Source organism: Colobus angolensis, unplaced genomic scaffold (genome assembly GCF_000951035.1).
Source record: "Colobus angolensis palliatus isolate OR3802 unplaced genomic scaffold, Cang.pa_1.0 Scaffold48, whole genome shotgun sequence".
In the NCBI taxonomy this organism is placed as follows: domain Eukaryota; kingdom Metazoa; phylum Chordata; class Mammalia; order Primates; family Cercopithecidae; genus Colobus; species Colobus angolensis.
Window position 1 is genome coordinate 468,025 of NW_012118265.1, and position 13,525 is coordinate 481,549.

The following is a 13,525-nucleotide window of genomic DNA, read 5'->3' on the forward strand; positions in this document are numbered from 1 at the left end:
GCACACCAACATGGCACAAGTATACATATGTAACAAACCTGCACGTTATGCACATGTACCCTAGAACTTAAAGTATAATAAAAAAAAAATAATAATATATAACTAATAAATCTCATCAGGATCCAGTGTTGAGTATAGTGTGTTCAGCCATCTCTATAATCCTAGGGTGAGAATCCCTCCTTCGCCAACAGGGTAAGAGAAGACGATCAAACTAAAGTGTTCTACATATCTGGCCTAAAGTCACACAGACAAGTACATTTTCATTGGAAGAATACGGACCATGGACTCAGAAATAGCCTCTGTGGTTAAGACCTTTCTTTCCAGCCAAGAGGAACCATCTTAACAACAGAGGTTATTGCCTTTAACATATTGCTTTGTATCTCCAATGTCCTGTACATAAATAGATACCAAGGGCAAATCTTTTCACCTTTCTTCAGCCTCACTCAGGACGGTCCCAATCCTTATTTAGGAGTTTTTTTCACAAAAAGTCATATTTGAAAAATTTTCAGACTCGTTGTAGATACAGAAGACATTCTAGTGTTTCTAACACAATGTCTGCAAAGGCTCACAATACTTCATAAAGAGATGTTATAACACATCCTTGACATCTTGAATGGCTTCCTGTGACTATGCCTTTGTACACACCTTTCACCCTCTCACCCTCAATTTTTTCTTTTATCAAAAACCTTCCTAGATTTTTCAAGATTGGCATATTATTTTAATTATATGAATACCCATAATACCATGGCACATATCAGACATTTCTAGTTCACTAACTTACATTGATGTTTTTCCTGTGAGCTCATGCCACCACCCTAACCAAGAGTAAACACCTTAGTTTCAGCGATTATAGCCTTTAACATACGGCTTTGCATCTCTAATGTCTTGTACAGACATAAATACTCAGTAACTCCTTGTCAGTGTAATCAGTAAACATGTATTCTGCCTTTCTCCTCATTTTTGCCTATACTGTAATAAAAACACTGGTTAAAAAAAAGCTCCCTTAATTTCGCATCATCACAAAGATTATCATAATAAGAGCATGACTCATAGTGGAAACATCTAAACATTCTAAAATTTTGACATGAGGATTAAATATATTAAGGACTGATTTTTGCTATTGTACTCCGCATTTTTAGGATATTTTTATTTGAATAGAAAATTGAATTTATAAAAATGGGCAGCAAAACACATTCAGAACCATCATTTACTATCTGTAGGCAGGTTCTCAACCATCAAAGCTTCACTCTTCCACAGCATTATAAAAGGCATGAAGCACAGCACAGCCCTACAGCAGTGATCCACCCTAGGGACTGTCGATTGACGGGATGGATTAAACAGACTCCCTAAAATGCCTCCGAAGCTATCAATTTTTAAAAAATAAATAATAACAGTGATAGCTACACTCTCAATCATTCAAAATTCTTCACAAAATCTTTTATTTATAATTTATTCCATAGCGTAAAATGTCTAACTGTAATTCAAATTGTATTCCTATTTATAAACACATCTATATAAACCCATTCAAATTTTTAAAAAATTTCAACTTTTATTTTGTATTCAGGGTGTATATGTGCAGGCTAGTTAACTGAGTATATTGCGTGATGCTAAGTTAAGGTACAATAGATCTTGTCACTCAAGTACTGAGCATAGTACCCAGTAGTTTTTCAACCCTGTCCTCTTTCCTCCTTCCCCAATCTAGTAGTACCCAGTGACTACTTGAAACTAGTTTAGATATTGACTATACATAAATGGCTGTAAAATATCTTTAGAATATCCAAAAGGTAACCAACTATCCTGTAAGTGTATTTTAGCTGGATGTCATAATGCTTTACATATTTGAATATTAATACTTTCAGAGAGGGCAAGTATTCTAACATCTACTAAGGACTCAATAGTCTCTATTGTTTTACATTTGGATTGATTTGACAACAGCTTGTCTCACCCACAGAGTTTTGACTCTAAAAACATGTCTAGACAGATACTGGAAAATCAGATGTCCTGCATGTTAATCCTGTCTCTAACTACCTGTGTGAATTTGGGCAAATCATGTCCACTGAGAAACAAGAGGTTGGGCTAATTGCTGACATTACTCTTAATAATGCATGCCCCTACTATTAGGCCAGTGCAAAAGTAATTGCAGTTTTTGCCACCAACTGAATACATCCCTTATACTTTATTTGTGATATTTAGAATTAGTTATAAAAATTTTGAAAAGACAGGAATTGGGCTTTCCACAATAATTGAACATCACTTACACTTCATTTTTATGCATCTTTAACAAATGTCTACTTACTACAGAGCAGTTGTTGGCATGTCTCTCAATTTGAAGTCATTTGTGATATTTATAGCTTCACTTTATCATTCATTTGTTTATCATTTAACAGAATTTCCTTTTATAACAATTTCCTTTTATGATAATTCCTTTCCTTTTAATAATAATATTTATCATTTAACAGAATTTCCTTTTCTTAGGGAAAAAGAAGTAAATAATGTGTCATGTTTTAATATTATGGGATAATTTCTTTATTAAAATAGCAGTGTCATTCTAACTATGGCAGTATAAATTTTATGGCATAATTTGTTTTAACCACAGAAAGCCTTTAAATGAGAAGAAACATATCGGAATTGCTTTAAACTTTTAGTAAGATTTCAAAGAGCCAGCCATAGGGTCCTGGTGGCATCCTCAGCACCAGGGTCTATAGAAAGCTGACTCTCCTGCTGGTGCTCAGTAAATGCCAAGTCATCATAATAAGGTGCATTGTTGGAAGGTGGCAGATGAATCATCAGGAGGGACAGGCTCAGGAAGAATCTCAAAAGACTCATACTTGATACACTTTTCTATATGCTTTATTAAGCATTTTTATATTTTTTGAAAAAATTCTACTGTAATTTCAAGTGTTTTATAGTTCCAATCACTAACTACTTAATACAATAAATATGTTTAAAATTTTAGTATTAAAATTTGGTTTTTGTCCTTAATTTATAGACTTTGCCAAGGTCCAAAAATAACTTCCATATATATTTGCATTTAAAAGTGAAATCCTCTGACAATTTCAGACAGAATTTTATTTTAAATCCAGAGTTAAAAGTTTAATATAAAAACGTTAAGATATAGGTTATATAATAGCAATGTCTTTTTTTTTTTTTTTTTTTGAGCCAAGTTTGGAGTTCTAGAGTGCAGAGGCACAATTACGGCTCACTACAACCTTGATCTTCTGGGCTCAGGCCATCTTCCCTCTCATCTCAGCTTCCCAAGTAGCTGGGACTACAGGCGTGCACCACTACAGTCAGCTAATGTTTTAAATTTTGTAAAGACGAGATCTCCCTATGTTGCCCAGGCTGGTCTCAAACTTCTGGACTCAAGCCATCCTCTTTCCAAAGTGCTGGGATTACACGTATGAACCACCATGTCTGGCAATAATCAGTCATTTCAGAATTAATTATAAAATTTGTTTTATCTTTGGGAGGCCGAGGCGGGCAGATCACGAGGTCAGGAGATCAAGACATCCTGGCTAACCCGGTGAAACCCCATCCCTACTAAAAATACAAAAGGAAATTAGCTGGGCATGGTGGTGGGTGCCTGCAGTCCCAGCTACACGGGAAGCTGAGTCAGAAGAATGGCGTGAATCCCGGAGGAGCTTGCAGTGACCCGAGATCGCGCCACTGCACTCCAGCCTGGGAGACAGGGCGAGACTCTGTCTCCAAAACAAAAAAAAAGTTGTTTTAATTGGATTATTATGATGAAAAATAATACTTACATTAGAGAATTGAAATAAATTATTTGCTTCTATAGAAGACAATCAATGACAACTGCTGTACTTAAAAATTTTATGATGGGGAAACTTCTAGATAATTGTAATAATAAATTTAATGATCCTGTTACTCTGTTTATGTTTTTCTCTTTATTTTATTCAGAATAGATCCATATATAACTAAGTAATGTTAGCTAAAGTATGAGATAAAATATACTAAAATACAAATATTTAGGAAAGTCTGCCATGAAAGAGAAAAGAAAGTATTTCAGTAGCATTTTTCTCATTGACAATTCTAGTATTTATCAATTTGTAAAGATGTTTTTCCCAAATCAAATAAAAACAACGATTTGTGCCAAAACAAAGAGTTTTATGTATACACTCACAATCATTTCCTTCTTCTAATTAGTTAACACTTGCTGACTACAATAACAGAATCCAGTACTCAGTAAGGGATAGAGCAGATTACCATCCAATATTTATTTAGGAAACAAGCCTAAGGTGATGACATTCTTAAAAAAATAAATTCTTACAATAGTAATTGTGGTGGGGAAATTATTGAGGACAATACATGGAAGAAACTAAAGAGCGAGAAAGAGCGAGGGGACCAGGAAGCAGGTGTTATCTCGAAAAATGATAAATCTTGCCTTGAACTACAATATAAAATAATTCCGAAAGAATACAATTATAGGAATATGGCAAAGAAACACAGGACAAATTCAATGCATTTCCTTGCTAGAACATTCATAGATGATAATGTGCCTAAAGAGAGATCATTATGCATTCTTCCCAAAATGATACATGTATAAAGGTTCTAATTCAATCATATTTTGTGTCCTTGAGAAAGAGGAGTCGCGGTACGGAGGTGTATTAGTCTATTCTCATGCAATTGATAAAGGTATACTTGAAACTGGGTAACTCATAAAGGAAAGAGGTTTAATTGACTCACAGTTCTACATGGTTGAGGAGGCCTCACAATCACAGCAGAAGGCAAATGAGGAGCAAAGTCACATTTTACAAGGCAGCAGGCAAGATAACTTGTCTCCCCTTTATAAAACCATCAGATCTTGTGAGATTGATTCACTATCGCGAGAACAGCACAAGACCGGCCGCATGATTCAGTTACCTTTTACTGGGTGCCCCCTCACAACACATGGGAATTGTGGGAGCTACAATTAAAGATGAGATTTGGCTGGAGACAGAGCCAAACCATATCATTCTGCCCCTGGCCCCTCCCAAATCTCACATCCTTCCCAACAGTTCCCCCAAAGTCTTAACTCATTTCAGCATTAACTCAAAAGTCCACAGTCCAAAGTCTCAACTGAGACAAAGCAAATCCCTCCCACCTATGAGCTTCCCAGATACAACAGGGGTATAGGCAATGGATAAATACACCCATTCCAAATGGGAGAAATTGGCCAAAACAGAGGGGCTACAGGTCTCATGCAAGTCCAAAATCCAGCTGGACATTCAAATCTTAAAGCCCTTTGACTTCATGCCTCACATCTAGGTCACACTGATGCAAAAGGTGGGTTCCTGTGGTCTTTGGCAGCTGTGTCCCTGTGGCTTTGCAGAGTACAGCCCCCCTCCTGGATGCTTTCATGGGCTGGCATTGAGTTTCTTTAGCATTTCCAGGTCACGGTGCAAGCTGTCCATGAATCTACCATTCTGCAGTTGAAGGGACAGTGGCCCTTTTCTAACAGCTCCAATTGGCAGTGCCCCAGTGGGGACTCTGTGTGGGTGCTTCCACCCCACATTTCCCTTCCACACTACCCTAGCAGAGTTTCTCCATGAGGGCTCTGCCCCTGCAGCACACCTCCATCTGGACATCCAGGTGTTTCCATACATCCTCTGAAATCGAAGCAGAGATTCCAAAACCTCAACTCTTGATTTCTGTGCACCCACATGTCCAACACCACATGTAAGATGCCAAGGCTTGGAACCTGAATCCTCTGAAGTAATGGCCTAGGTTCTACATTGGCCCCTTTTAGCCATGGCTGGGATGCAGGGTACCAAGTCCTGAGACAGCGCAAAGCAGCAAGGTCCTGGACCTGGCCTTAGAAACTATTTTTTCCTCCTAGGCCTCCAGCTTGTGATGGGAGGGACTGCCCTGAAGACCGCTGACATGCCCTGGAAACATTTTCCCCATTGTCTTAACATTTGGCTTCTCGTTTCTTATGCAAAATTCTGCAGCCAGCTTGAATTTCTTCTCAAAAAATGAGTTTTTCTTTTCTATCACATTGTCAGGCTGCAAATTGTCCAAACTTTTATACTCTGCTTCCCTTTTAAACATAAGTTCCAATTCCAAACCATATATTTGTTAATACATAAAACTGAATGTTTTTAACACCACCCAAGTCACCTCTTGAATGCTTTCAGGCTTAGAATTTTCTTCTACCAGATGCCGTAAGTCATCTCCCTCAAGTTCAAAGTTTCACAAATCTCTAGGGCAAGGGCAAAATGCCACCAAGATCTTTGCTAAAACATAGCAAGGGTCACCTTTGCTCCAGTTCCCAGCAAGTTCCTCACCTCCATCTGAGATCACCTCAGCCTGGACTTTATTGTCCATATCACTATCAGCATTTTGGCCAAAGTCATTCAAAAGGTCTCTAGAAAGTTCCAAACTTTCCCACATCTTCCTGTCTTCTGAGCCATGCAAACTGTTCCAACCTCTGCCTGTTATTACAAAGTTCCAAAGTCACTTCTACATTTTTGGGTATCTTTACAGCAGCACCCCACTCCACTGGTACCAATTTACTGCATTAGTATGTTCTCATGCTGCTAATAAAGACATACCTGAGCATGGCTAATTCATTAAATAAAAAACAGGTTTAATGAACTCACAATTCCACAGGGCTGGGGAAGCCTCACAATCATGGCAGAAGGCAAAGGAGAAGTAGCGTCAGGCCTTACATGTGGGCAGACAAAGGAGCTTGTGTAGGGGAACTCTCCTTTATAAAACCAACAGATCTGATGAGACTTCTTCACTAGCGTAAGAAAGTCCCGCCCCCATGATTCAATTACTTCCCACCACATCCCTCCCACAACACATGGGAATAATAGGAGCTACAATTCAAGATGAGATTTGGGTGGGGACACAGCCAAACGATATCAGGAAGCAAGGATTAAAATATAATATAGAGGAGGTTATGCTAAAGCAATCTATAGTGCTGAACTTCAATAGGAAATAACAACATGAATTCAAATGCAGAACTAGAGTGTGTGTGTGTGTGTGTGTGTGTGTACAATATTCCAGCTCTCTTAACTAAAGGAATCTAGAAACAATAACTAACCAAATTTTCCTAGTGCCCAGATAATGATCTTAAAATACCGTTTCTTACTAAGAGAAACCAGGATTTCTTGGAGAAATATCTGGTTTCTCATGTGGGGAAGAAAACTTACAGATGAACCTGAAACATGGTCATAGTAGATAAAGAAGAAACAGTAAGAGATTGTTAGGTTCATTGCCAAAGAACTAAGGTGCCAACTTGAAGAAGGCCCCACTGGCCAATGATACAACAATGTAAGCTTCAAAAAGAATAATAATTTTAGTTACAATAAAAGTGTTTTAGTTTTGTTTTGTTTTTGAGACAAAATCTCGCTCTGTAGCCCAGGCTGGAATGCAGTAGTGCAATCTCGGCTCACTGCAAGCTCCAACTCCTGGGTTCAGGCCATTCTCCTGCATCAGCCTCCCGAGTAGCTGGGACTACAGGTGCCCACCACCATGCCCAGTAATTTTATTTTTGTAATTTTAGTAGAGACGGAGTTTCACCGTGTTAGCCAGGATGGTCTCGATCTCCTGACCTCGTGATCTGCCGCCTCAACCTCCCAAAGTGCTGGGATTACAGATGTGAGCCACTGCGCCCTACCAAAAATGTTTTAATCTGTAAGTTCATAGTGATTTTCTTTTAAATACTAATAAATCATCTTCTGAGAGTAGAAAGGAGTCAACTTATTATCTTGAAAGCTGGTAACTAAAGGGAATTAATCAAGCATTTATCCTGACTTTCCAGAATGAACTGTCCTACTGAATAACCAAAGAGATAAGGGGAAGTATCCACTTTATCCCCTTAGGATTTGAAAAAATAAAGGATAGAACTAGAATATAATTGTTTGCAGCTACCAATGAATTAATAGATCTAGGCACTGAGCATCAATAGCAGCTAACATCAGAAAAAGAGAGAGAAACAGCATTCAATGCCTCCTAATGAAAGAAAACACAAAGTAATCTACTCTAAATCTGATGAAGCCTCTGGATCCAGCTACTGAGTTTCAGTGAATATAGAGACCAAAGGAATTTGTTTAATTACAGTCAACATTCGCCCAGCTTCTTCAGCAAAAAAATTTTCATAAGAAAAAAGGACTAAGGGAGAAATTGTAGATTAAAAGAGATAAAAAATGATGTAATTTTTAATTAGTCAAGAATAAATTAGTATCTAGAATGCACACTTGACTAATAAAAAAGGAAGTCAAAATAGTGGTTGGTTTTGGGAGAAAGTGGGGATTATCACTGAGAGGTAACCGATTCTGAGGTGAGTGGCAAAGTCAAAGTTCTCTTTCTTGATCCATATGGTAGTTGACAAGATGTGTTGCTTTAAAACAGTTAATGAAGCCACACATTTGTGTAGCTTTCTGTATCTTACTTTATGTACAATAAAAGGGTGTTTATAAAAAATCTTGCTGGTATAATTCCTACCTAATTTTAGAATATAATGATACCATACTAAACAAAATAATAATAAAAAAACAGAAAAGCTTTACTTCTCTTAGAAGAAGAAAATAACTAAAATAACTTTATCTGGTTTGGCTCTGTGTCCTCATCCAAATCTCATCTCAAGTTGTAGTTGAGGGAGGGAGGTGATTGGATCATGGGGGCAGTTTCCCTCAGGCTGTTTTCATGATAGTGAAAGAGTTCTCACGAGATCTAACGGTTTTATAAATGCTTGGAAGCTCCTCCCTCAGGCTTCTGTCACCTGCCGCCACGTAGGACATGTCTGCTTTCCCGTCTACGATGATTGTAAGTTTCCTGAGGTCCCCCTAGCCATGTGGAACTGTGAGTCAATTAAACATATTTTTTTTTCATAAATTACCCAGTCTCAGGTATTTTTACAGCAGTGTGAAAATGGACTAATACATAACTCATCATGATGAAATAAGTAAAATAAAGTCCAACATTTGTATTTGTTTTTGAAAGTAATGTAGAGCTTATTTATGAAATAAAATGAAAACCACAAAATTCAATGTTGCTATAAAGACTGGTTAGTCAAAATCATTTAACAAGAATGCTGTGTTCGTTGCCTATTTGGGAGCTCTTTTTGGATTGTATGAGGCTGTTAATATTTTTTATCACTTACTAAACCAAATGATCCACTGCGAATAGAATATGTGATGTTTAAAATAATCTTAAAATGTTTTGTATGGATTAAGAAAAAAGAAAGCATTTTAACAATTGAAAGTCAAAATGTATAAATCAATATATAAGAAGCTTTTTCACTTTAGTTAAATATATTTTGTTAAATCACATACAAGAGAATCTATGACTAAAATAAAGACCAAAAAATACTTACAAGTTAACCAATGGGCACCAGATGGTGATACACAACAGCTATTGTTTTCTATTGATACAGATACCGGTTTAAAAGAAAATTTTGAAAAATGATACTTGTTTAATTTAGTATAATTTTACACATAATTTTGAATATTAACAGTATTTTGTAGGTCTCAAAAAACAACATATTGTTCAAATTTAGTAAGTGCTAACACCTGCAACAAAATAACATAATACATTTCTATGCTTTTTAAAGAAAATAAATATCAGTTTTCTGAATTTGACCTCATAAAAAAGTCTAATTATTGCAAACTTTCTATTTATATGAACCACCTAAGCAAAATGTTTTATTTTAAAATCACAATCATGGCAACATTTGGCAAGCACATATAAGGGCTCACATTACGGTTAAAATGAAGAGGCAACTTTAAGTCCTTTAGGCTTTTGTAGCTAAGAGACCCAATGGGGAAAAATTTTAAACATGAAAGAATGAAGTTTGTTGTAAACAAATTATAATTATGTAAGATTTATGCAGCATAAATTATTGGTTTCCTTTAAATCTAAAAGTGTGTGTGTATTATGAATTTGTAAATTATATATATAATAAATCTGGAATACATACTGCTTTAAGAATATTTCAAGGTGATTCTTTAATCTTTCTGGGTCTATGACATAATACATCCTAGGAATTTAACTATTTAAGTTTAAAAAGTATCATTATTATTTTGCACATCACCCTAGTAAACATTTCAGGTATATATATATATTTTTGACTTCACATTTGTTACAAAAGCCTCATGGCTATCTGTCTTCTCACCATCTCTACACACTTCCAGATTTCCTTACCTTATTTGTTAATCTAATGTTCTTTAATGGATTTCTTGCTATTTCCTTGCTTAAGAACCTATTTTTTTTTTAGACCAAGTCTTGTCATTGTCACTTGGGCTGGAGTGCAGTGGTACGATCTTGGCTCACTGCAATCTCTGCCTCCTGGGTTTCAGCAATTCTTCTGCTTCAGCCTCCCAAGGCGCCTGCCACTATGCCTGGCTAATTTTTGTATTTTCTTTCTTTTTTTTCAGTAAAGATGGGGTTTCACCATGTTGGCCAGGCTGGTCTCAAACTCCTGACCTCAGGTGATTCACCCACCTCAGTCTCCCAAAGTGCTGAGTGGAACCTTGTTTTTAAATTTAAATTTAAAAACCTTTAAATCATTCTTCACTCATGGTTTCAATATTCATCTCAGTGTTCCAAGCACTGACACACAGGGATATAAAGATTAAATAGACTATTCAAATGGCAACAAAAAATAACAATGACAATATAATGTGGTGAGTACTCTGATGGTGCAGAGTGATACCACAGAATTGTAAAACCTAAGAACCTAGACTATATTTGGGGGATAAGTGTGCTGGTAAGGATGAAGGCAAGTCAAAGGAGGCTTCTGAAGAAATCGGAAAAGGCCTGCACCTCTAAGAAATCATAATTTTTTTCTGAAGGTTTCAGGAGGTTAGTGAAATGTTTAAAACAAGGGAGTAGCATGATCCAATTAACAATTTAGAAACATCACTAAAGCTACAATGTGACAAATAAACTGAAGAGATCAAAACAGGAGACAAGAAGACTAGTAAGGAGGCTAATGCTGTAATTTAAAGAAGAAAAATTGTGAGATGTAAACCAAGAAAATAATACTGGGAATAAGAAAAGAGAAAAGAGTCAAAAGATAAGTAAAATAGAATTGCTAAGATTTTCTTGCACATTAACCACAGAGATTACAGAGACCCCAGGTTTGAACAATGTGTGAGTGTAAGGGTATGGGTTAACTGAGACAGTGAATAAAGGAGAAAAAGCATATTAGATGAGCATGAGCTCAGTTTGGAACACAGCCAGATTACCTATGGAACAGTCAAGGCGAAATGTTCAATAGGAGACTAATCGCTCCTCCCTCTCTCTTTTCTCTCTCTATCTCTTTCTTATATATATATATAAAAAAAAGTCAGAGTCATTGCATTATGGTCCCTGAAACCATACAGTTAGAAAACATTATTACTTAAAGTGCAAAAAAAATCTAATCCAAAATGTACAGTAGGAGTAGTCAGAAAGATGAGAAGAAAACCAAGAGAATATGAGAGTATGATATCATATAAGCTCAGATAAATTAGTTTATAATAGTAAGGAGTGACCAGTCAACAACTTAGAAAAAATGCTTTAGAGACATCAATATAAAAACTGGAAAAGAAGCATGATTATTTATTATCAATGATTTTGGCCAGAACTATTTTAATTGCCTGGTTGAAGAGGAAACCAGGTGGCAATAAATTTAAAAATGTATAGACAATTACAATATGAAAAGAGCAAATGTTGTCAACCCTTTCAAGGAGAGAGAGACAGGTCAACAACTGGAGGAAGATCAGTAACTTTGTCTGAGGAAGGTATTTTTAAGCAGGAGCTATATCTGAGAAGGTAGAGCCAATGGAGAGATAGAGAGGGAGAGAGGGATTAAATGAACAGGAGAGAGAAAGGAAATGATTAAGTTTCCTGATGAGTTAAGAGGAGAAGATGGGATCTGCAACTGAAGTTGAGAAAGAAGCATAGGAGAAAATGAAGATTATCTCTTTCACTAAAAATGCAGAAACTGTAGTAAAAATGAATGCATATAACAATATGGCAGTGATGGTTTCTTCTTCCCAGTGCACTCTCACCAAGGAATAGAAAGAAATTAAAAGACGTGTAGTAATTATTCAGTTACAACTTTAGAAAAAGAAGTAAAAGCCACATCTCCTGGCATCTGTGTGCTGTGAAGTGAGAAAGTTAACCCTCAAAGATACTTGCAGACTTGCCAATAAGTTAAATGAAACTGTTCATGTAAATGGGTAAGAAATACATTTTAAAAGTTTGGTGTTGTTCAATTATGCTCACTCTACTAAATGAGCTATGCTTAAAATGCTAATTTAGTAAAATAATCTGAATAATAGGATTACTAATTCAGTGTATGATATAGCAAAAGACACAAAGCAAAACTGGTCAGGTCCTGTGTAGAAAACTGCCAGAGATGAGAGAAATAAACTTGCTACAGGGAGCTAGGAAATGGCTTGGTTCCTAGTCAACGTGATATAGGAAGCCACTATAAGCACTGAAGTAAGAAAAAAACACAAAATCCTTGTCATATAGTAATAGGTAACAAGCTTTGAGTCTACCTTAATATCTAATACTCTTCCTCCTTGGGTGAATTCTTGGGCTTGAACAATGAGGCTGAATGATTTTTGAGATATAGGGTATAATCCCCTGACTATAGCTTTGAACATATATTTTTCATGTCAGGGTCAGAGAAGCACCCTATTTGTAGCAGGACTTGTACTTTGGTTCTGGTAATATTCTAACTTAGTCCATTCCCATACTCTAGAACAAGGCCATCTGGAGCTTTCTACCAATGGAAGAGAAGAGATGACAGCTAAGTGAGAAATGACTAAGGATAACCTGTGTTTCCCAGCCTTATATTTAAGTTTCCTCCTTAAAGAATGTCTGAGTGATTTGACTTTTCTCCTTCCAATACATTAAAACTGAGATGTGGGTTGGGCGCAGTGGCTCACACCTGTAATCCCAGCACTTTGGGAGGCCAAGGGGGGCGGATCACAAGGTTGGGAATTCGAGCCCATCCTGACCAACAAGGTGAAACCCCATCTCTACTAAAAATAGAAAAATTAGCCAGGCTAGGTGGCACACACCTGTAATCCCAGCTACTCAGGAGACTGAGGCAGGAGAATCACTTGAACCTGGGAGGCGGGGGTTACAATGAGCCGAGATAGTGCCTACTGCACTCCAGCCTGGGGGACAGAGTGAAACTCCCTCTCAAAACAAAACAAAACAAATCAAAAAAACAACAAAAAAAAGCAAATAAAACAAACGAAAAAAACCCTGAGACATTCAGTAAGTTTGTACAGCCATTATAGAAAACAGTATGGAATTTCATCAAAAAAAAAGCTAAAAATAGATCTACCATATGATCCAAAAGTCTAATTTCTGGGCACATATCCAAACGAAAGGAAATCAGTATGTGGAAATGATACCTGTGCTGCCTTGTTTATTGTAGCACTATTCACAATAGTCAAGATATGGAACCAATCTAAGTGTTCATCAACAGATAAATGGATAAAGAAAGAATGGGAGAAAATTTTTGCAATCTACTCATCTGACAAAGGGCTAATATCCAGAATCTACAAAGAAC